The sequence below is a fragment of the Marmota marmota genome, unplaced genomic scaffold (assembly GCF_001458135.2).
Source record: "Marmota marmota marmota unplaced genomic scaffold, marMar, whole genome shotgun sequence".
Lineage (NCBI taxonomy): Eukaryota > Metazoa > Chordata > Mammalia > Rodentia > Sciuridae > Marmota > Marmota marmota.
The window spans coordinates 5723853-5728750 of record NW_025999999.1 but is presented as its reverse complement, the minus strand read 5'-3'; positions in this window follow the sequence as shown (position 1 = coordinate 5728750).

Here is a 4898-nt window from a genome sequence, read left to right as displayed (position 1 = left end):
CTCCTCCTCCTCCTCCTCCTCCTCCTCCTCCTCCTCCTTCTTCTCTTCTCTCTCCTTCTCCCCTCCCTCCCTCCCTCTCTCCCTCCCTCCCTCCCTCCCTCTCTCTCTCCCTCCCTCTCCCTTCTCTTTTTCTTTTTTGGTACTAGGGATTCAACACACTGAATCACATATCTAGTCAGTTATATTTTCTATTTTGACACAGGGTTTCGCTAAGTTGCTAAGGCTGACTTGGAACTTGTGATCCTCCTACTGCAGCCTCATGAGTTGGTTGAGATTACAGGCATGCTCCACTGGGCCTGGATAGTTTTAATTTCTATTCAGATAATGATTGATAGATATAACCCCCAAACCAAAATGTTTTTTTTTCCTCAATATCTGGCTTCATAGATGATAGCTATATTCTTCTGTCTGCTTCTGCATTCAATGTATTACAATATGTTGCTTTGGTTGGTATAGGTGAAGTAAAATAAATATGGTCTTACACAAATATGTTATTGGGTATGAGAGAACCTCAAAACTTTTAAGGGTTACAAAGGAATCCGGAGAATAAAACTTTTCAGAACCAATTGTGTAGAGACTGAGTCTGAGCTAGTCAAATGAGATAATTTCTTAGCATGGAGGAAAAGAATAGGTGAGACCAGGAAGAGATTCCAGATATTCACACATTCATTCATTCAAACATTCATGAAGTCTCACTAAGTGCCAGGCCCTAGGTCAAGTGCTAAGGGCTTTGAAATGCATGAGACACAACCACTGCCTTCATGGATCCAAGGAGACCATCATTTAAGCAACAGTGACGAGTTCGACAGTGGAAGGGGGCTCCAGGACTCTGGGGAGACGTAGGGACAAGTGGCCAGGGAGATCAAGGAACTCTTGCAGTGCCACAGACAGGTGTCCATGAAGTATGAGGAGGCCCAGAGTCATTGTCAGGGAGGCCCAGGGTTATTGCCACTTGCTTGCTTCCTTGCTGTTTGAACAATGTTGGCGATCAGCTTGGAGGAGCCAGGGTTGGAGGAGGAAGCATTAGCCACCCAAGGCCTTGGGCGATGAATAATTGAGAGCTTTGCCATAGTCAGTATCAAAGGGCAAGTAAAGGGTGAATGTCTACTGATATTTCTCTATCATTTTACTATTACAAAATAATAAAAATAAAATGGGTACATTATTATTAAATTTTTACCTAAAATATAGTCCCTGTTTTAAAAAGTCAAATGCCCTCCCTGCAGTCACTATGGAAAGTCACTGTATCATCTTGGCCACTTTCAAGACACACCCAGGTCTACATGAGCTTTAGACAGAGAAGCTAGGATTGTTTGCAGCAGAAGGTGTGTGAGGTCAACAGGACACCCTGTGTGAGCCTGAGTGTCTGCTGATGGTGACAAGAGCAGTGTGGAGGCCCTGATGGCTGATGGCAACAGAGGCAGTGCAAGAGGATCTCTTGGTGCACTTTGTGGAGAATAAATCACACCTCTGAATAACCACAGGGAGCTGCCGGCTTGCAGAGAAGCCAGGATCAGGAGCCTGCTTCTGCTGGACACTTCTGGGTCCTGGGCTGGCTCTCCCAGAGCCCCTTTCCTTCCCTCTTCTCTCTCCCCAGGCACTGGCCCATTTTGCTTTCTCCTGACCCACCTCTGCCTGCAGCTTTGGTGTCCTCTTCTTTTCTCCTTGGCCCCTGCCTCACAGCCTTTACCCTGTCCTCCTGTTTTGACATAAGCCTAGTATTTTTCAAATACTCTCCCTGCTGGGAACTCCAGGAAAACACATTTTCTAATTTTGGTCATTGAACCCCAAGGAAAGTTTGGCAAGGTGTTTTAGGAAGTTCATGTCCTTCAAAATAGAAATGATATCATTTCTGCTTAAATTGTTTTAAAATCAACTAATGCCCTATTACTTAGATAGTTTTCTATTCTTGTGAATCCATTCAAGAGCCTCTTTGTGAGCATTGAGTGAGCAAGACCTATAGGGAAAAAAAAGATGATGCATTTCTTTGAGGTGAACAAAGTTGTCTTAACAGGATATTAGTGGACTGATTTTATTTTGCAGCATTTTACCAATTAATTAGTGGTAAGGTCTGAACAGACCCAGTAACTCCAGAAAGTATTAGTTCATGGCATTGATTGACGGGCTGGTTATGGTATTTAATGTCCTGTGTTTGTCATGCAACATTATTGACCTGTGTTGCTTGGACTGCACAGGTACAGGTAAAGTCTAGGGCTTCTGTATGGTGAATTCACCTATCACCCCACCCTACTAAATTAGTCACTTCTCCTGTATCATTTGTTAAGATACTGCATAAAATGGTGGCTCTGAAACAGGGTATCCCCTATATAAGTGGTCACTAATTTTCTTGCCTGATTTCCCATATCTTCAGGGGTCTGCATCTTCTAGGACTCTGTCCTTGGCAGCCTCTAACCTCAACTCCTCTTCTGATGAGTCCTTCATTTCTAGTACTAAGCATGTTTTGGGCTCAGCTAGATGTAGCAGCATAGTGAAGTTTTTGGGTCTCAGCTTAATGTGAGTCTCTGTTGATTTAGCTTTTCCAAGATGGTCAGTCTCTGGGAGATCCTGGGAAAAATAGTTCAAGAAATATGGTAAGAACAAGCACAAGTCTTCCTTTGTGACCTTTTATAGTGATGTGGACAAATAGCACTGATTCTGCAATCTAAGATATTCCCACATTCAGGTCTCTCATGTTATGCTCCAGTCAGAATCCTTAGCTCTCTAGACACAGTGAGCCCTCCTTCCTAGAGACCATAGCTAGAAACATCTCAAGTATCTTGCATGACTTTGACTGAAGTCATGCTATTTGGAGGGTAGTATTCTTCCAGAGTATCTATGAAGAACTTCCTTAGGGCCTTTGACCTCCTGGTTTGACATGCTATCTTAATAATCTCTTCAGGTAGTTCTGGAACCATGTAAGAATGGAGAAGCCCCCTGCTAAGGCTACACTACCTCTGTAAGTCAATTGCTGTGCATTCTCTTTCTACTTGCATTTAGAATTGAATAGAACACAGTGTTTTGGCAGCTAATCACAAGTGTATCCTCCTGCCTTGCTCTGTGGTCCTAGCTTTAATTTTCTAGGTATCAGTATTCCATCCCTTGAATGATTCAGGTACATCAACTCAAAATGCATGAGTATGTACAGATCTACAATTCATGCTATGCTAATATCTCAGGTCCACTAGAACCTTCAAGAGATCATTAACCAATTTCTGAGTTCATTTTTCACTTTCCAGAGTGATCGCCATCAACCTAATGGGATTCCCCTCAGCAGAAACTCATAAAACTCTTTGATCCTGATTCTGAATTCCTAAGAAGAAACCAGCCATGTATAGTCATAGATTCTCTTGAACTTGAATCTTCTGAATTTCAGCCCTAAAGGCTTGATAATACTCATTGACTTTGTTGCTGAGGGAGGTGTGAATGTCCTCACTCTCTCAACTATAGTCTGTGTTGGACACACTGTTGTGACATACACTGGTTTTTATAATCCTCCAATGTGTACTGTGAGGAAGTAACCATTTCCTCGTTTTCTAGGTTCCAACTTTTCTCTCTCTATTGCCCATACAAAGTCACAGGAGTCATTTGCAACCCAATAGCATTAACCAGAAGATGTGCATGGGATAGTAATAAAGAAGAGATTAAAAGGAGGAAATGCCCAAGAAGAAGAATTAAAAGAAAAACAGTAACAATGAAAGAATCTTTTTTATTAGGGGATTCCTACCAAGAAAAGGAATAGGGCTTTTTATACCCAATAAATTATTTTGACCATAACATTTGTGATTAGATTTGACTTTTCTCAAGATGGAAATTTTATGTTTTCAGTTTATGGACTTCAGTTCCACTTTTTTCCTCTCTCTGCCTATTCTGATTTTCTTAGAAAGTTCCTCTGACATGGATACATCATGTGAAATCTCCAGTTGGAATATTGATTTAGTTGTAACAACAGAACCAAAACAACTGTGGCTTAAATAAATAGAAGTCTATTTCCCTCTTGCATGACAGTCTGGGGCACCAGAAGCCTTGAACTAATATGGCACCCCACATTCATGGGGGTCAGGCTCCTTCCACCTAGTGCTTTTCCATCCTCAAATACTGGTGCTGCTATGTCATGCTCCAGATACTGCCCTGATGTCCATATCCCAGAAGCAGGAAGCAGGAAAATAGAAAGGAAGATGTGTCCCTTCCTTTTAAGAACATGAGACAGAAATTTTGAGCCGAAAACTTCATTTCACTCCCCTCCTAGTGGCCAGAACTTTACAAAATGGTCATCATACCTAGCTGCAAGGGAGGCTGGGTAATGTGGCATTTAGCTGGACAGAAATGTACTCCCAGATAAAATGATATTATTGTGAAGAAGGGAAGAAATTGTATTAGGGAATAACTAGAAGTCTGTTGCAGATAAAGTGAGAGAAATCTTGTCCACAGTTTGGCATTGGGGAAAGAGAGAGTTAAGAGAATCCGGAGAAATCAAGGCATTACCTCAAATAATCTTCCTAAGACAAAATTATTAAAAAATTGATAAAAGCTGATTTTGTTCTATCAGGAGAGGACATTATAGTGTTAGCTAAGCTGCTGTGAAACTATTGTCAGAGGGCATTGGGGAGGCATGACATTGCATTATATTTCATAAGAAAGCATAAAGAGCCTAAATTAGATGCCTAAAGCCAAGCTAGGTAGAATATGTCAAGAAATAGAGATGTTTCAACAAGCCAAGTACTGATAGGGGCTTTCAAACAGGTGTGGTGGTGGACAACTGTAATCCCAGGAGGCTCAGACAAGAAGATCACATGTTTAAGGCCAGCCTCAGCAACTTAGTGAAGCTCTAAGCAATTTAGTGAGACCCTATATCAAAGGAAGAAGAAGAAGAAGAAGGAGGAGGAGGAGGAGGAGGAGGA